The sequence below is a fragment of the Panulirus ornatus genome, chromosome 68 (genome assembly GCF_036320965.1).
Source record: "Panulirus ornatus isolate Po-2019 chromosome 68, ASM3632096v1, whole genome shotgun sequence".
Taxonomy (NCBI): Eukaryota; Metazoa; Arthropoda; class Malacostraca; order Decapoda; family Palinuridae; genus Panulirus; species Panulirus ornatus.
In genome coordinates, this window is record NC_092291.1 from 5,467,437 (window position 1) to 5,488,803 (window position 21,367).

General features: G+C 40.6%; 2 protein-coding genes across 2 annotated transcripts in view; both read right to left on the minus strand.

Annotated features, from left to right (window-relative positions):
- The window catches only part of LOC139747270 (polycystin family receptor for egg jelly-like), a 113,256-nt gene extending 109,806 nt beyond the window's left edge, over positions 1-3,450 (minus strand). Inside the window, exon 1 of the mRNA XM_071659366.1 lies at positions 3,323-3,450. The gene's annotated coding sequence lies outside the window, so the exon portion shown is untranslated. The remainder of the gene's footprint in view (positions 1-3,322) is intronic.
- Positions 1-21,367, minus strand: part of LOC139747271 (uncharacterized) — an 81,314-nt gene that overhangs the window by 4,236 nt on the left and 55,711 nt on the right. The gene's annotated exons all lie outside the window — the stretch shown is intronic.

Here is a 21,367-nt window from a genome sequence, read left to right on the forward strand (position 1 = left end):
CACCCTCCTCCGCACAACTCTATCCATAGCCCATGCCTCGCAACCATACAACATTGTTGGAACCACTATTCCTTCAAACATACCCATTTTTGCTTTACAAGATAATGTTCTCGACTGCCACACATTCTTCAAGGCTCCCAGGATTTTTGCCCCCTCCCCCACCCTATGATTCACTTCCGCTTCCATGGTTCCATCCGCTGCCAGATCCACTCCCAAATATCTAAAACACTTTACTTACTCCAGTTTTTCTCCATTCAAACTTACCTCCCAATTGACTTAACCCTCAACCCTCCTGTACCTAATAACCTTGCTCTTATTCACATTTACTCTTAACTTTCTTCTTTCACACACTTTACCAAACTCAGTCACTAGCTTCTGCAGTTTCTCACATGAATCAGCCACTAGCGCCGTATCATCAGTGAACAACAACTGACTCACTTCCCAAGCTCTCTCATCCACAACAGACTTCATACTTGCCCCTCTTTCCAAAACTCTTGCATTCACCTCCCTAACAACCCCATCCATAAACAAATCAAACAACCATGGAGACATCACACACCCCTGCCACAAACCTACATTCACTGAGAACCAATCACTTTACTCTCTTCCTACACGTACACATGCCTTACATCCTCGATAAAAACTTTTCACTGCTTCTAACAACTTGCCTCCCACACCATAATTCTTAATACCTTCCACAGAGCATCTCTATCAACTCTATCATATGCCTTCTCCAGATCCATAAATGCTACATACAAATCCATTTGCTTTTCTAAGTATTTCTCACATACATTCTTCAAAGCAAACACCTGATCCATACATCCTCTACCACTTCTGAAACCACACTGCTCTTCCCCAATCTGATGCTCTGTACATGCCTTCACCCTCTCAATCAATACCCTCCCATATAATTTACCAGGAATACTCAACAAACTTATACCATTGTAATTTGACCACTCACTCTTATCCCCTTTGCCTTTGTACAATGGCACTATGCATGCATTCTGCCAATCTTCAGGCACCTCACCATGATTCATACATACATTAAATAACCTTACCAACCAGTCAAGGTTATCTAATGTATGTATGACTCATGGTGAGGTGCCCGAGGATTGGCGGAATGCGTGCATAGTGCCATTGTACAAAGGCAAAGGGGATAAGAGTGAGTGCTCAAATTACAGAGGTATAGCACTATAATAAGTATGTTTCATGGTATACATGTTCATTATACCACTATATTCAGTGTGTTTCATGGTATAAAACAACTTGATTATAGCACTATTTTTAGTATGTTTCACTGTATCACATTTTCCTTGAGATGTTTTCATCCCTTCCTGATATCCAGTTGGGTATCTTTGATTACTATTTGTGATATATCACTTGAAACCAAAGTAGGACTGATAGACTGATATTTAGAAGAGCATTTTCAATCTTCTCTGACGTGACTAAACTGCTGCTACATGTCTGAACTCTCACTTATTTAGCACTTTACATTCTTGTGGCACTTTGTTGAATATGGTATTGATAAATCTATTTGTAGAGAAATTCTCTATACAAGTATTCTTTTCCTGCTTCTAGCTTTTCTCCCTTCAATCTTTTTGTTATCTTGAGTACATTCCATGGTCCTGTGGACTGCCACTTACTTATGATCCCCTGAGCGCATTCCGGTTGGATCTACAGGAATTGTTGACTTCTTTAGTCATTAAACTTGGTATCTTTTTTCCATTATTTTTTTTCTTTCTGGGATTATTATCTCTAAAGAAATAGTATTTCATTTTTGAAGTTGCATCACATTTTCCCAACTGTAGCTGTCTAAAAAAAATCTGCCAGATAAAATAATTAGTGACCCAAAACACTTTACTGGTTAGCTAATATATAATTTGTTGAATCATGTTTTCACCTTTGAAACCATAGCATGCATTTACAATGAATCTGATATCATCATGGTCACTTTCACCTGACTTTTTACTAGTCTTGCAAAAGCTAATTCTAGCTGTATCTGTAGGTGGCACTAAATCTAGTAAATTCATTATATCTAATAAATTATGTTGGACAATAAGCCTTTTGGTTTGAATATCAATTATCTATTGCATTTCAGGTCATTTGATTTAAAAAGCGATCTTCTGTTAAACTGATTAGTCTGTTCTCCTCATGGTTACTTATTGAAAAAAAAGAAGGGTTGCTTCTTTGTTTTCAATTAAATGCTTATTTTGTTGTTATGAATAATATTACACTGTATTTTTCCTACCCATACAGTTTTGGTCAATCATTGACAGGGTTGCTTCTTTGTTTTTGTTATAAGTAATATGGCACGTGCTATTTTTCCCACTCATACAGTGTTGGTCACACCATTTACTATCAATCAAGGACAGGCTGGTCACATCTTACCTGACTCCGCAGCTTGGGTTAACATATTTCATCAATTTTTCCTTTTGGATGCTAGAACTTCACAAAGCACTTTCATAAATGTTTAGATTTACAAAAATTTGAAAGGAACATCATCCTGTAAATCAGAAATTTTTCATGAGCGAGAAATGTTAATATACTGTATTGCAATAAATTCTGATTATATGAATATTTGATCATTCTGACAGACCATCATTAGCCTCTAAAGATGAAAAAGTAATACTTGGTGCTCTGCTTGAGTCTGGTGTCAAGGGTACACGAGTTATGCAACCTTGTCCATACAAAAATGTAAGCTTCTCTTTTTTCTTTTTTCAGTTCTAAGTCAAATATAGTCCACTGTTTACACATATGCTTTGGTAAAAGCACATACATTATGGTTCTGTCAGCCATAAAAAGAGAAAGAGAATCTTTGCTGAGATCAAAATGGAGGCCAAAATTTCATGGAAAGAAAAGTACATTTTTGTGTGGGGAAGTGTTAAGAATCTAGAGAAGTAAAAAATAAACAGTGTCTCTGGTTAAGATTTAATTCGAAAAGTTCAAAACAGCAAGACATGTAGCATTTTATCAAGTTCCAGAGGAAAACTGCCAATACCCATTAAAATGAGTTATTTAAGATCATTCTGAAACAGAAGTGAGTGTAAGCAAACAAGGAAATGTACTTCAACAAAACTGTTAGACTTTCCCTTAAAAATACATCCATTAATGTTGAAAAACTTCCAGCTGGCTGTTGAGTAAGACAAATATACAACTAATGAGGCAAGTCATGTACAACACAGTGTCTGAGATGTAACAATAAAGAATTGCAAGAGATAAAACTCTGGAGACATATGGCACAGGTGCTGAATGCAGCAACTATTGCATTATAGTCTACTTATCACTGTGATTATACAAAAGATGTGAATTAGGGTCCACTTACCACTGTGAAAACATGAGAAAGTGTCTCATTCGCGAGATCTGTGACATCTAGCTCCTCTCCAAAAAGGCTTAATCGCCACCTCTCCACAGATGCGAAACCTATTACCACAAAATATTATATTATTCAAATTAGCGTTCCCTCATCAGATTCTTCTATACTTATCTCACGGCCAAGTGATAATCATTACAGTGGGAGAATAATAAATAGATATTACTATGGCCGTAAGATTTGATAAATTCTAAATACTATGCTGAAAAACTGCTGTATTCAACTGACTACACCATCATATATCTATAGGAAGGATATCTTCAAGACTAATGTCATTCTAAATGCCATGAATCCTGCCATCATTAGTTACATATATGAAGAGAGGTTCACCACTTATGCTGTTAACTACAACTTATTGGCTTTTGTTCTTGTGTGATTTGTAGTTATCTAAGAATTCTGAGGAACAAATCCACAATGAAGAATATTCTGAGGTACAAGTCCACAATGAAACAGGAGTGGTGGGAGTCTGTGATAAAGTGTAAGAAAGTAAACTCTAGATTGATATGGGTAATACTGAAAGTGGATGGAGAGAGATGGGTGATTATTGGTGCATATGCACCTGGGCAAGAGAAGAAAGATCATGAGAGGCAAGTGTTTTGGGAGCAGATGAGTGAGTGTGTTAGTAGTTTTGATGCAGGAGACCAGGTTACAGTGATGGGTAATTTGAATGCAAAGGCAAGTAATGTAGCAGTTGAGGGAATAATTGGTGTACATGGGGTGGTCAGTGTTGTAAATGGAAATGGTGAAGAGCTTGTAGATTTATGTGCCAAAAAAGGACTGGTGATTGGGAATACCTGGTTTAAAAAGAGAGATATACATAAGTATACGTATGTAAGTAGGAGAGATGGCCAGAGAGTGTTACTGCATTACATGTTAATTGATAGGCACGCAAAAAGAGACTTTTGGATGTTAATATGCTGAGAGGTGCAACTGGAGGGATGTCTGATCATTATCTTGTGGAAGTGAAGGTGAAGATTTGTAGAGGTTTTCAGAAAAGAAGAGAGAATGTTGGGGTGAAGAGAGTGGTGAGAGTAGGTGAGCTTGGGAAGGAGACTTGTGTGAGGAAGTACCAGGAGAGACTGAGTATAGAATGGAAAAAGGTGAGAACAAAGGACGTAAGGGGAGTGAGGGAGGAATGAGATGTATTTAGGGAAGCAATGATGGCTTGCGCAAAAGATGCTTGTGGCATGAGAAGCATGGGAGGTGGGCAGATTAGATAGGGTAGTGAGTGGTGGTATGAAGTAAGATTATTAGTGAAAGAGAAGAGAGAGGCATTTGGACATTTTTTGCAATGAAATAATGCAAATGAGTGGGAGATATATAAAAGAAAGAGGCAGGAGGTCAAGAGAAAGGTGCAAGAGGTGAAAAAGAGGGCAAATGAGAGTTGGGGTGAGAGAGTATCATTGAATTTTAGGGAGAATAAAAAGATGTTTTGGAAGGAGGTAAATAAAGTGCATAAGACAAGGGAACAAATGGGAACTTCAGTGAAGGGGGCTAATGGGGAGGTGATAAGTAGTGGTGATGTGAGAAGGAGATGGAGTGAGTATTTTGAAGGTTTGTTGAATGTGTTTGATGATAGAGTGGCAGATATAGGGTGTTTTGGTCAAGGTGGTGTGCAAAGTGAGAGGGTTAGGGAGAATGATTTGGTAAACAGAGAAGAGGTTGTAAAAGCTTTGCAGAAGATGAAAGCCAGCAAGGCAACAGGTTTGGATGGTATTGCAGTGGAATTTATTAAAAAAGGGGGTGACTGTATTGTTGACTGGTTGGTAAGGTTATTCAATGTATGTATGACTCATAGTGAGGTACCTGAGGATTGGCAGAATGCTTGCATAGTGCCATTGTACAAAGGCAAAGGGAATAAAAGTTAATGCTCAAATTACAGGGGTATAAGTTTGTTGAGTATTCTTGGCAAATTATATGGGAGGGTATTGATTGAGAGGGTGAAGGCATGTACAGAGCATCAGATTGGGGAAGAGCAGTGTGGTTTCAGGAGTGGTAGAGGATGTGTGGATCAGGTGCATGCTTTGAAGAATGTATGTGAGAAATACTTATAAAAGCAAATGGATTTGTATGTAGCATTTATGGATCTGGAGAAGGCATATGATAGAGTTGATAGAGATGCTCTGTGGAAGGTATTAAGAATATATGGAGTGGGAAGCAAGTTGTTAGAAGCTGTAAAAAGTTTTTTTCGAGGATGTAAGGCATGTGTACATGTAGGAAGAGAGGAAAGTGATTGGTTCTCAGTGAATGTTGGTTTGCGGCAGGGGTGTGTGATGCCTCCATGGTTGTTTAATTTGTTTATGGATGGGGTTGCTAGGAAGGTGAACGCAAGAGTTTTGGAAAGAGGGGCAAGTATGCAGTCTGTTGTGGATAAGAGAGCTTGGGAAGTGAGCCAGTTGTTGTTCGCTGATGATACAGCACTGGTGGCTGATTCGTGTGAGAAACTGCAGAAGCTGGTGACTGAGTTTGGTAAAGTGTGTGAAAGAAGAAAGCTGAGAGTAATTGTGAATAAGAGCAAGGTTATAAGGTACAGCAGGGTTGAGGGACAAGTCAACTGGGAGGTAAGGTTGAATGGAGAAAAACTGGAGGAAGTGAAGTGCTTTAGATATCTGGGAGTGGATTTGGCAGCGGATGGAACCATGGAAGCGGAAGTGAATCATAGGGTGGGGAAGGGGGTGAAAGTTCTGGAAGCGTTGAAGAATGTGTGGAAGTCGAGAACATTATCTTGGAAAGCAAAAATGGGTATGTTTGAAGGAATAGTGGTTCCAACAATGTTGTATGGTTGCGAGGCGTGGGCTATGGATAGAGTTGTGCGCAGAAGGGTGGATGTGCTGGAAATGAGATGTTTGAGGACAATATGTGGTGTGAGGTGGTTTGATCGAGTAAGTAATAAGAGGGTAAGAGAGATGTGTGGTAATAAAAAGAGTGTGGTTGAGAGAGCAGAAGAGGGTGTTTTGAAATGGTTTGGTCACATGGAAAAAATGAGTGAGGAAAGATTGACCAAGAGGATATATGTGTCAGAGGTGGAGGGAACGAGGAAAAGTGGGAGACTAAATTGAAGGTGGAAAGATGGGGTGAAAAAGATGTTGAGTGACTGGGGCCTGAGCATGCAGGAGGGTGAAAGGCGTGCAAGGAATAGAGTGAATTGGAACGATGTGGTATATTAGGGTCGACGAGCTGTCAATGGATTGAACCAGGGCATGTGAAGCGTCTGGGGTAAACCATGGAAAGTTCTGTGGGGCCTGGATATGGAAAGGGAGCTGTGGTTTCGGTGCATTATTACATGACAGCTGAGACTGAGTGTAAACGAATGTGGCCTTTGTTGTCTTTTCCTAGTGATATCTCATGCACATGAGGGGGGAGGGGGTTGTTATTTCATGTGTGGCGGGATGTCAATGGGAATGAATAAAGGCAGACAGTATGAATTGTGTACATGTGTATATATGTATAAGTCTGTGTGTGTGTATATATGTATATGTTGAGATGTATAGGTACGAATATTTGCATGTCTGGATGTGTATGCATATACATGTGTATGTGGGTGGGTTGGGCCATTCTTTCATCTGTTTCCTTGTGCTACCTCACTAACGCAGGAGACAGCGTCGAAGCAAAATAAAATAAATACTTGTGTGTGTGTGTTTGTGTATATGAGTGGATGGGCAATTCTTCGACTGTTTCCTGGTGCTACCTCGCTGATGCAGGAAACGGCGATTAAGTATAATAATTATAATGATATTTCATACTTGTTCAGTTTCCCATGTTAGTGAGGTAGCACCAGGAATAGACAAAGAAAGCCCACATTAACTCTAATCCATTCTCATGTGCAATATATTTCTCTGCTCCATTCACAAAAGCTTTCTCGTCTGCAGACTGGGAATGACTAATTAGGTTCTGTGTGAAAATTCTTCAAAGGCATGCAATCATACCAATTCACTGACCACAATCCATTAACCCAGGGAAGCTTTTCTCAACAAAGAGACCCTTAAGCCCATTGCAATTTCACTCAGGAGCTTCCATGCTTTAACCTTAATGAATATGGACAAAACCCTTTTTGATTACTGTCTGTCTTCAAGATATGGGACACCATGTTATTGGGAAGGGTTAAAATAAGGACTAGAATGGGGACTGTTATGTTTATGACTGGTGCTATGATGGCTAACCACTCTGAGGGTGTTGGGGTGAGTTGGATACTTTTGAGGGAGTTAGGCTTCATAAGTGTAACTTATGCTACTTTTGATATAAAAAAAAAACTATCTCATGTGCTCTCATTACAACTTAAAGCCTATCAGCTGCAGAAATTAGGGACACAGCAGCAAGAGAAAAATATTCTGCAAGAAAGAACTACATAAGATCAGGAATTTGCTGAACTGGTGATATTTTGGATGCTTGCTTTCACAAGAGATAAAGGATATGCTAATTAGTAGAGGAACAATATTTGAAATACATTCCTCTTAGAGAAAATGGCTTGAAGAAAATGGTAGTGTTGGCCATGAAGCTATTCTGGAGTTCACCCATGCCAGGTTTCAAGCTTCCATCCAATAAGTATTCAGCGGTAGAAGTCACGTTTGCAAGACCCTCCTCTACCAATACCTATGATATAAAGAAAGTGACATTTACTCACATATGCAACAGCACAAGGAGTCATCTGTGTTCACAGGAATTATCATCACTGATATTCTGAAGAACACAGTCAGCTCTTAAACCTGATACTAATGAATACTAATAGGAATAATATAAAACATGGAGATATAAGTATGGAACAATATGAAATATAAAATTTCAGATTAATAATGTACTTCACATCATTTCTTTGGGTACACCTTATGTTCCTTAAAATGTGCTCTCTTACCACCCACAATACTTTTATTCTTTGGTCTTGCCTTATATCTATAACTACTGAAATTACTCTGGCATACTCTTTCTCTCTATCTTCCACATTCAATTTTTTTCCTGTATATATACACATCAGTGGGCTATTTCTTATTTCATCTAATCATTATTTATACAATTCTATTTTTGCCTTCCACTACTTTAATCTTCACTAGTTTCATTATTCTATACCATACCCATTCTCAAACAACCTACAAGGAGGGATTGAAATATACCAATCAACCTTTTGCTATATTTCAATTTTCACCAACTCCTACAAACCTGGAAATTAATTCCATCATTTTTGTCAATGCATAATTTGTAACCATTTAATAATGATACAATTCAGCTGTAATCACTAATGAATAAGCTATCAAATATCAATTTTGCCCTCAACATCTGTTTATTCAACTATATCTTATTCTCAGATCCCCCAAAATTGAATGATGGATTTAAAACTCATTAGAGACATATTTGAGATGACCAACACTAAAAACTAAACAGTTTCATATCTAAGGTGCATGATTATTCTCTTGTACCTTCATGTATATTATGTCATGTTATATTTATAGGTACCTACGACCTACCAGTGCTTCATTTACTGCTGTTATTAGTTCAACATGATTCTTAAGTCTGAAATATAATATAATCTTCACTTCTATTACCTGCAATGACAGGACCAGTGTCAAAAACTGTGCTAATGAGCTAAGTATCAACACAGAACATAAGCTAAAAAGTGTTTAACACTAGAATAATTCAATGTACTCCTAGCCAAGCAACAGGCAAATCTTCTTTGCTCTGAAACATAACAGAGAAGAAACTCTCATCAGTGTTAATCTAATGGCATTGGTCTAATCTATTGGCATTGGTCAATTACCCTCAGAATTTTGCATAATGCATGTGGATGCCCCTCAGAAGCAACCATAGGACTAAGAACACTCTCGGGAGTTTACTTCAGGCAGACCTTTTTGGAAACACATTCAATGCTCTCCTCCCAGTGTATATCTTTCCAGTTAAAGACACCTGAGCCCAAGAAACAGATGCCTTCTCTGTTGACTGGAACCAGTTCATTGACATCAGTCCCTCTCTTTTAAGTAACTAGTCTATATATCAATTTTCATCTCTGATGCCTGTTCTTTCTGGGATTCTTATCAAGGGGGTGGCCACAGCAAAAGAGTCTCCACTTATCTCTGTCCTTACATGCCTCCCTCACATATACCATTTCATTTTTCCACCACTTTTCTCCATCCAGTACTCTTCCACTCTATTTCCATCCACTCTTACACATGCATTTACTCTTCTATCGAAGGCTCTCACACCATCCAACAGTTGTCCCCTATCCCATATCCTTAACACATCCCATAAAGCATTCCACCACAGTTATCTTTACAACAAAAATCTGATCCACATATCCCCTACCATTCCTAAAACCCCCTTGCTCTTCACTTATTCTGCTCAGTCACTTCCATCACTCGATCAATCAACATTCTTGCATACACTTTTCCTGGTATACGTAACAGATTCATTTCCCTATAATTGAAACATACATCCTTAGCACCTTTTCCTTCGAATAAAGGAGCAATAATGGCTTTCACTCAATCCAATGGTGCAAAATCTTGTTTCTATGCTAAATTAGTTATCAAATGCATCCACTCTATCACACTTTCTCCTCAATACATCAGCATTTCAGCCATATTCCCATCCACTATAGGTGCCTTTCCGATCTTCAGCCTCATTATTGCCCTTCTTATCTTCCATTTTGCTACAGGCCCTTGCACTTGCATCCTCTTCCTACCTTCCCCCTTACCCATGTATGTAACAACTGCTGCCTCCTTTTCTCCTACATTCAACACTTCTTCAAAATACTCTCTCCATTTTCCTTTCACTTCTTCCTTATAATTCAGCAACTCTCTATCCTTGCTTCTCACATTAACATTTCCAATATTACATCCACCTCCTTCCTTTCTCACCTACTTCCAGTAGAGTTTCTTATTATCCTGAGACTTTTCACTTAACTTTCTTCCAAAATCTTCATCTACTCTTTCTTTGTTTTCCTCTAACAGCTTCTTAACATTCCACTTATATATTTCATATTCTTCCCTCCTCCTTTGCTCAACTTCCAATGGTACATTCCTATCGAGCAATCAACCATATACCTTATCCTTCTCTTCCACAGCATTTCTATTCTCTTCCACCCACCAGTCATTGCCCTCTTTATTTCTATATCTCACAACCTTATATTGAACTACTAATTCTACTACCTTTAATAGTATTTTTCTAAACATTTTAAACACCTCATTCACACATGACTGCATCCCTACATTCACTGTATCTCCATCTAAACTTTCAGTTACCTTCCTTTCATACTCCTCCCTGCATTTTTTCCGATTCATCTTCTCACTTGCCAACACTTTTACCTCTCCATTCTTCCTTACACCTTACCTCCATGTCTCCCTGATCCTCATCCCCATAAGAACTGCAAAATGGTCAGTCTCCAAATAAAGCTCTCACAACTCTAGCATCAAGCACAGCCTTTCTCAATCTTTCATCCTCAGCCATATGGTCAATTAAAGCCTTTTGCTGCTCTTCTCTTCCATCATTCCTCATCCATGTATATCTGTGGATCATCTTGTGCTGAAAAAAGGTGCTTGTAAGGAAAAATAAAGGAAAAAATCCTCTCAGCATAAATATCCACAAGATAATTTCCATTCTCATTTACTACAGGCACTCCTCATTTATCAACTATCTCACCAATTTCATCACATCCCAATTCAGCATTCATGTCACCCAATACACCACGTTTCTCTCATTCTCATAAAAGCTTCACTTCATCCTTACCTCATACCATCTTCATTTTCATGGATACATTTAAACATACCCATGCAAACTTCACAATCCCAATCTTTCCTTTCACCCACACTATTCTTGATCCATTCCATCCATGCTCTATGAGACACTCCCACACTCTTGGCAACAGCAGAATTACACATCTTTCTTTTCCTGTACCCAATTAATTTTCACTCGTTCCGATCCACACCACTCCTCCTTCCATACCGCCCCATAACCTGCATTTGTTATTTCCATTTTCACTATACACACCCAGCCCAAGGGTATAGGTTTCTCCAATCTCCAGCACATCCATGCTACAACCTTTAAACTTCTCCACAAGCTCCCTCCTCTTACTCTCACCAGTCATCCTATTTACATACAGTGCCATCACCCTCAATCACTTGTCTCTTTTAATCCTCAGCATAATTGGTAGACTTCAGTGCCACTTCTTAGCCTTTTGTGCCTCACCCTTGACAGGTCACTAGCAAAGGGCAACTCTAGGCCACTGTTTCCAGAGGCATTAAGGCTCAAAAACTGTCTATAAACTAAATTGTAACAGCACACTTCAGGCATTTGTCTACACTTTAAAAGGATTGCCCTGATGGAGTTGGAAAATGCCTGCCATTTTAGTTTCACCCTTAAGGGGTGTATTAACAAGGTCATACCAAGAGAACCTAGTGTATCCTCATCAGGCACTGAAACTTGACAACATTCTCAAATTTTGAGCTTTTCCACCTTTAACAGTAGCAGAATGTTCTGACCTCATTAGTTATGATAGTGCCAATGCTCAAAGTGTTTTATTTTGTGTCTTTAATCACTTTAACATAAGGTGCCCACTTTTTTTTTTTTTATACTTTGTCGCTGTCTCCCGCATTTGCGAGGTAGCGCAAGGAAACAGACGAAAGAAATGGCCCAACCCCCCCCCCCATACACATGTACATACACACGTCCACACACGCAAATATACATACCTACACAGCTTTCCATGGTTTACCCCAGACGCTTCACATGCCTTGATTCAATCCACTGACAGCACGTCAACCCCTGTATACCACATCGCTCCAATTCACTCTATTCCTTGCCCTCCTTTCACCCTCCTGCATGTTCAGGCCCCGATCACACAAAATCTTTTTCACTCCATCTTTCCACCTCCAATTTGGTCTCCCTCTTCTCCTCGTTCCCTCCACCTCCGACACATATATCCTCTTGGTCAATCTTTCCTCACTCATTCTCTCCATGTGCCCAAACCATTTCAAAACACCCTCTTCTGCTCTCTCAACCACGCTCTTTTTATTTCCACACATCTCTCTTACCCTTACGTTACTTACTCGATCAAACCACCTCACACCACACATTGTCCTCAAACATCTCATTTCCAGCACATCCATCCTCCTGCGCACAACTCTATCCATAGCCCACGCCTCGCAACCATACAGCATTGTTGGAACCACTATTCCTTCAAACATACCCATTTTTGCTTTCCGAGATAATTTTCTCGACTTCCACACATTTTTCAAGGCTCCCAAAATTTTCGCCCCCTCCCCCACCCTATGATCCACTTCCGCTTCCATGGTTCCATCCGCTGACAGATCCACTCCCAGATATCTAAAACACTTCACTTCCTCCAGTTTTTCTCCATTCAAACTCACCTCCCAATTGACTTGACCCTCAACCCTACTGTACCTAATAACCTTGCTCTTATTCACATTTACTCTTAACTTTCTTCTTCCACACACTTTACCAAACTCAGTCACCAGCTTCTGCAGTTTCTCACATGAATCAGCCACCAGCGCTGTATCATCAGCGAACAACAACTGACTCACTTCCCAAGCTCTCTCATCCCCAACAGACTTCATACTTGCCCCTCTTTCCAGGACTCTTGCATTTACCTCCCTAACAACCCCATCCATAAACAAATTAAACAACCATGGAGACATCACACACCCCTGCCGCAAACCTACATTCACTGAGAACCAATCACTTTCCTCTCTTCCTACACGTACACATGCCTTACATCCTCGATAAAAACTTTTCACTGCTTCTAACAACTTGCCTCCCACACCATATATTCTTAATACCTTCCACAGAGCATCTCTATCAACTCTATCATATGCCTTCTCCAGATCCATAAATGCTACATACAAATCCATTTGCTTTTCTAAGTATTTCTCACATACATTCTTCAAAGCAAACACCTGATCCACACATCCTCTACCACTTCTGAAACCGCACTGCTCTTCCCCAATCTGATGCTCTGTACATGCCTTCACCCTCTCAATCAATACCCTCCCATATAATTTACCAGGAATACTCAACAAACTTATACCTCTGTAATTTGAGCACTCACTCTTATCCCCTTTGCCTTTGTACAATGGCACTATGCACGCATTCCGCCAATCCTAAGGCACCTCACCATGAGTCATACATACATTAAATAACCTTACCAACCAGTCAACAATACAGTCACCCCCTTTTTTAATAAATTCCACTGCAATACCATCCAATCCTGCTGCCTTGCCGGCTTTCATCTTCCGCAAAGCTTTTACTACCTCTTCTCTGTTTACCAAATCATTTTCCCTAACCCTCTCACTTTGCACACCACCTCGACCAAAACACCCTATATCTGCCACTCTGTCATCAGACACATTCAACAAACCTTCAAAATACTCATTCCATCTCCTTCTCACATCACCACTACTTGTTATCACCTCCCCATTTACGCCCTTCACTGAAGTTCCCATTTGCTCCCTTGTCTTACGCACCCTATTTACCTCCTTCCAGAACATCTTTTTATTCTCCCTAAAATTTACTGATAGTCTCTCACCCCAACTCTCATTTGCCCTTTTTTTCACCTCTTGCACCTTTCTCTTGACCTCCTGTCTCTTTCTTTTATACTTCTCCCACTCAATTGCATTTTTTCCCTGCAAAAATCGTCCAAATGCCTCTCTCTTCTCTTTCACTAATACTCTTACTTCTTCATCCCACCACTCACTACCCTTTCTAAACAACCCACCTCCCACTCTTCTCATGCCACAAGCATCTTTTGCGCAATCCATCACTGATTCCCTAAATACATCCCATTCCTCCCCCACTCCCCTTACTTCCATTGTTCTCACCTTTTTCCATTCTGTACACAGTCTCTCCTGGTACTTCCCCACACAGGTCTCCTTCCCAAGCTCACTTACTCTCACCACCTTCTTCACCCCAACATTCACTCCTCTTTTCTGAAAACCCATACTAATCTTCACCTTAGCCTCCACAAGATAATGATCAGACATCCCTCCAGTTGCACCTCTCAGCACATTAACATCCAAAAGTCTCTCTTTCGCACGCCTGTCAATTAACACGTAATCCAATAACGCTCTCTGGCCATCTCTCCTACTTACATAAGTATACTTATGTATATCTCGCTTTTTAAACCAGGTATTCCCAATCATCAGTCCTTTTTCAGCACATAAATCTACAAGCTCTTCACCATTTCCATTTACAACACTGAACACCCCATGCATACCAATTATTCCCTCAACTGCCACATTACTCACCTTTGCATTCAAATCACCCATCACTATAACCCGGTCTCGTGCATCAAAACCGCTAACACACTCATTCAGCTGCTCCCAAAACACTTGCCTCTCATGATCTTTCTTCTCATGCCCAGGTGCATATGCACCAATAATCACCCACCTCTCTCCATCAACTTTCAATTTTACCCATATTAATCGAGAATTTACTTTCTTACATTCTATCACATACTCCCACAACTCCTGTTTCAGGAGTATTGCTACTCCTTCCCTTGCTCTTGTCCTCTCACTAACCCCTGACTTCACTCCCCAGACATTTCCAAACCACATTATATATTATTCTAAACCAAGACATAATGTATCCTACCATGTATAACATTCTTGGTAAATAAACCTTCAATTATTATCATTATCAATATGATCATCATTATATGCCGGAGTTAAGTGAGAAAGAATTCTACCACCGTATTCCCTGCATGTCATAGAAGGCAACTAAAGGGGGTAAGAGCGAGGGACTGAAAACCCTACCCTTCTTGTATTGCCATTTCTTAAAGAGGAAACAAAAGAAGGAGGCAGGTGGGCAGTGCTCATCCTCCTCCAAGGTACAGATTGGGGTGTCTGAATGTGTGTGCATATACCCAAGAAGAAAGATAGGTAGTAAGTTTGAGAAAAGAAACCCGGATGTCCTGGCTCTGAGTAATTGAAGCTCGAGGGTAAAAGGGAAGAAAGGTTTGGAAAAGTCTTAAGAGTGGAGTCAGGGGTTGGTGAGAAGACAAGAGCTAAGGAAGAAGTAGCACTACTCCTGAAGCAGGAGTTGTGCGAGTGTGTGATTGAGTGTAAGGAGGAAAATTCTACACTGATGTGGGTAAAACTGAAAGTGGATGGCAAGAGATAGGTGATTAATGGTGCTTAAGCACTTGGCCATGAGAAAAAAGATAATGAGAGCCAAGTGCTTTGGAAACAATTGAGTGATTGTGTAAGCAATTTTGGTGCACAAGACGAGCAATGAGTGATTTATATGTGAATGTAAGTAATGCGGCAGTATAACTGGTTTGCATGGGGAATTCAGAAATATGAATAGAAAGGTTGAAGAGCTTGTGGTGTTACGTAATGAAAAAACTGGTGATTGTAAATACCTGGATTAAAAAAGAGATATAATCATGTGTACGTATAAGAGTAGGAGGGATGGTCAACGGGCATTATCAGATTATCTATTAATTACTAGGTGCGTAAAAGAGAGAGTTTTGAATATAGATGTGCTGAGAGGGGCAGCTGGTGTGATGTCTGATCACTATCTTGTGGAGGCGAGGGTGAGAATTTGTAGAAGTTTTCAAAAAAAAAAAAAAGGAAACAAGTTTGGAGAGAAGAGAGTGGTGACAGTAAGTGAGCTTGGAAAGGAGACATGTGTGAAGAAATACCAGCAGATTCTGAGTGTTGAATGGCAAAAGATAAGAGCAAATGAAGAGAGGGAGGTGGATGAGAAATGGGAGGTATTCAAGGAAACAGTGATGACATGGGCGAGAGATGCATGTAGCATGTGAAATGGGGGAGGTGGGTAGATTAAAATAAGTAGCAAGTGGTGGGATGAAGAAGTAAAGTTGCTAGTGAAAGAGAAAAGAGAGACATTTGGGCATTACTTACAGGGAAGGAGTGCAGATGATTGGGTGAAGTATAAATGAAAGTGACAGGGTCAAGAAGGTGCAGAGATTTAAAAAGAGGGCAAATGAGAGCTGGGGTGAGAGATAATTAAACTTTAGGAAGAGCAAAAGGATGTTTTGGAAGGAGGTAAATAACATGGGAAAGACAAGTGAACAGATGGGAACATCAGTGAAGGGGTCAAAAGGGGAAGTGATAACAGTTAGTGATGAGGTGAGGAGGAGATGGAGCAAGTATTCTGAAGGACTGTTAAATGTGTTTAATGATAGAGTGGCAGATGTAGGGTGTTTTGGTTAGGGTGGTATGCAAAGTAAGAGAGTCATGGAGAAGAGAGAAGAGGAGTGAAAGCCTTGCGGAGTACGAAATCCAGCAAGGTGCTGGGAGTGAATGGTATTGCATTCAAACTTATTAAGAAGGGGTGACTGTGTTGTCGATTGGTTGGTATGGATATTCATTGTATGTATGGATTGTGGTGAAGTGCCTGAGGGTTGGTGGAATGCATGTTTAGTGCCACTGTATAAAAGCAAAGGGGATAAAAGTGAGTGTTCAAATTACAGAGGTATAAGTTTGTTGAGTACACTTGGTAAGTTGTATGGAAGGGTACTGATTGAGAGGGTGAAGGCATGTAATGAACATCAGATTGGGGAGGAGAAGTGTGGTTACATGAGTGGCAGAGGATGTGTGGATGAGGTGTTGCTTTGAAGAATTTGTGTGAGAAATACTTGGAAAAACAGATGGATCTGTATGCATCACTTATGGATATGGAGATGGCTTATGATAGGGTTGATAGAGATGCTTTGTGGAAGGTCTTAAGAATAAATGGTAAGGGAGGTAAGCTACTTGAAGCAGTGAGAAGTTGTTATTAAGAGAGTAAGGAGTGTGTGCAAGTAGGAAGAGAGGAGAGTGAATGGTTCCCAGTGAAGGTTAGTCTACTGCAGGGGCATGTGATGTCAACATGGTTGTTTAATTTGTTTATGGATGTGGAGGCGAAGAGGTAAATGCATGAATCTTCAAGAGAGGGGCAAGTAAGCAGTCTGTTGGGGATGAGAGGGCCTGGGAAGTGAGTCAGTTGTTGTCTGCTGATGATACAGCACTGGTGGGTTATTCAAGTAAGAAACTGCAGAAGCTGGTGACTAAGTTAGGAAAAGTGTGTGAAAGGAGAAAGTGGAGAGTAAATGTGAATAAAAGCAAGGTAATTAAGTTCAGCAGGATTAAGGGAAAATTTAGTTGGGATGTAAGTTTGAATGGAAAAAATTGGAGGAAGTGAAGTGTTTTAGATATCTGAGAGTGGACTTGGCATTGAATGGAATCCTAGGAATGGAAGTGAGTCATAAGATGGGGAGGGAACAAATGTTCTGGAGGCAAAGAAGAATGTGTGGAAAGAGAGAACATTATCTTGGAGGACAAAAATGGCTATGGTCTGAAGGAAAAGTAGTTCTAAAAATATTGTATGGATGCGAGCCATGGACTAAAGGTGGGTTTGTGCAGAGTTATATATATTTTTTTTTTTTTTGCTTTGTCGCTGTCTCCCGCGTTTGCGAGGTAGCGCCAGGAAACAGACGAAAGAAATGGCCCAACCTACCCCCATACACATGTATATACATACGTCCACACACGCAAATATACATACCTACACAGCTTTCCATGGTTTACCCCAGACGCTTCACATGCCCTGATTCAATCCACTGACAGCACGTCAACCCCGGTATTCCACATCGATCCAATTCACTCTATTCCTTGCCCTCCTTTCACCCTCCTGCATGTTCAGGCCCCGATCACACAAAATCTTTTTCACTCCATCTTTCCACCTCCAATTTGGTCTCCCACTTCTCCTTGTTCCCTCCACCTCCGACACATATATCCTCTTGGTCAATCTTTCCTCACTCATTCTCTCCATGTGCCCAAACCATTTCAAAACACCCTCTTCTGCTCTCTCAACCACGCTCTTTTTATTTCCACACATCTCTCTTACCCTTACGTTACTTACTCGATCAAACCACCTCACACCACATATTGTCCTCAAACATCTCATTTCCAGCACATCCATCCTCCTGCGCACAACTCTATCCATAGCCCACGCCTCGCAACCATACAACATTGTTGGAACCACTATTCCTTCAAACATACCCATTTTTGCTTTCCGAGATAATGTTCTCGACTTCCACACATTCTTCAAGGCTCCCAGGATTTCCGCCCCCTCCCCCACCCTATGATCCACTTCCGCTTCCATGGTTCCATCCACTGCCAGATCCACTCCCAGATATCTAAAACACTTTACTTCCTCCAGTTTTTCTCCATTCAAACTTACCTCCCAATTGACTTGACCCTCAACCCTACTGTACCTAATAACCTTGCTCTTATTCACATTTACTCTTAACTTTCTTCTTTCACACACTTTACCAAACTCAGTCACCAGCTTCTGAAGTTTCTCACATGAATCAGCCACCAGCGCTGTATCATCAGCGAACAACAACTGACTCACTTCCCAAGCTCTCTCATCCACAACAGACTTCATACTTGCCCCTCTTTCCAAAACTCTTGCATTCACCTCCCTAACAACCCCATCCATAAACAAATTAAACAACCATGGAGACATCACACACCCCTGCCGCAAACCTACATTCACTGAGAACCAATCACTTTCCTCTCTTCCTACACGTACACATGCCTTACATCCTCAATAAAAACTTTTCACTGCTTCTAATAACTTGCCTCCCACACCATATATTCTTAATACCTTCCACAGAGCATCTCTATCAACTCTATCATATGCCTTCTCCAGATCCATAAATGCTACATACAAATCCATTTGCTTTTCTAAGTATTTCTCACATACATTCTTCAAAGCAAACACCTGATCCATACATCCTCTACCACTTCTGAAACCACACTGCTCTTCCCCAATCTGATGCTCTGTACATGCCTTCACCCTCTCAATCAATACCCTCCCATATAATTTACCAGGAATACTCAACAAACTTATACCTCTGTAATTTGACCACTCACTCTTATCCCCTTTGCCTTTGTACAATGGCACTATGCACGCATTCCGCCAATCCTCAGGCACCTCACCATGAGTCATACATACACTAAATAACCTTACCAACCAGTCAATAATACAATCACCCCCTTTTTTAATAAATTCCACTGCAATACCATCCAAACCTGCTGCCTTGCCGGCTTTCATCTTCCGCAAAGCTTTTACTACCTCTTCTCTGTTTACCAAATCATTTTCCCTAACCCTCTCACTTTGCACACCACCTCGACATATCTGCCACTCTATCATCAAACACATTCAACAAACCTTCAAAATACTCACTCCATCTCCTTCTCACATCACCACTACTTGTTATCACCTCCCCATTTGCGCCCTTCACTGAAGTTCCCATTTGCTCCCTTGTCTTACGCACTTTATTTAACTCCTTCCAGAACATCTAGAGTTATATATATTTACTTATGTTTACTTATTTACTTACTATTATTTACTTATATACATATACATGTATATAAATACATACATATGTATTTATTTTATATTCATATTTTATCATACTTTGTCGCTGTCTCCTGCGTTAGCGAGGTAGTGCAAGGAAACAGATGAAAGAATGGCCCAACCCACCCACATATACGTGTATATACATACATGTCCACACATGCACATATACATACCTATACATCTCAACGTATACATATATATACACACACAGACATATACATATGTACACATGTACATAATTCATACTGTCTGCCCTTATTCCTTCCCGTTGCCACCCCCTCCCCCCACATGTGCGCGAGGTAGCACTAGGAAAAGACAACAAAGGCCACATTGGTTCACACTCAGTCTCTAGCTGTCATGTATAATGCACTGAAACCCCATCTCCTTTCCACATCCAGGGACAAGTCAATTGGGAGGTAAGTTTGAATGGAGAAAAACTGGAGGAAGTGAAGTGTTTTAGATATTTAGGAGTGGATTTGGCAGTGGATGGAACCATGGAAGTGGAAGTGAATCATAGGGTGGGGGAGGGGGCGAAAGTTCTGGGAGCGTTGAAAAATGTGTGGAAGTCGAGAACGTTATCTTGGAAAGCAAGAATGGGTACGTCTGAAGGAATAGTGATTCCAACAATGTTATATGGTTGCGAGGCGTGGGCTATAGATATAGATGTGTGCAGGAGGGTGGATGTGCTGGAAATGAGATGTTTGAGGACAATATGTGGTGTGAGGTGGTTTGATCAAGTAAGTAATGAAAGGGTAAGAGAGATGTGTGGTAATAAAAAGATGTGTGGTAATAAAAAGATCCAATCCACTGACAGCACGTCAACCCTGGTATACCACATCGATCCAATTCACTCTATTCCTTGCCCTCCTTTCACCCTCCTGCATGTTCAGGCCCCGATCACACAAAATCTTTTTCACTCCATCTTTCCACCTCCAATTTGGTCTCCCACTTCTCCTCGTTCCCTCCACCTCCGACACATATATCCTCTTGGTCAATCTTTCCTCACTCATTCTCTCCATATGCCAAAACCATTTCAAAACACCCTCTTCTGCTCTCTCAACCACGCTCTTTTTATTTCCACACATCTTTCTTACCCTTACGTTACTTACTCGATCAAACCACCTCACACCACACATTGTCCTCAAACATCTCATTTCCAGCACATCCATCCTCCTGCGCACAACTCTATCCATAGCCCACGCCTCGCAACCATACAACATTGTTGGAACAACTATTCCTATATATATTATTTTTTTTTTTTATTATACTTTGTCGCTGTCTCCCGCGTTTGCGAGGTAGCGCAAGGAAACAGACGAAAGAAATGGCCCAACCCCCCCCATACACATGTATATACATACGTCCACACACGCAAATATACATACCTACACAGCTTTCCATGGTTTACCCCAGACGCTTCACATGCCCTGCTTCAATCCACTGACAGCACGTCAACCCCGGTACACCACATCGCTCCAATTCACTCTATTCCTTGCCCTCCTTTCACCCTCCTGCATGCTCAGGCCCCGATCACACAAAATCTTTTTCACTCCATCTTTCCACCTCCAATTTGGTCTCCCTCTTCTCCTTGTTCCCTCCACCTCCGACACATATATCCTCTTGGTCAAT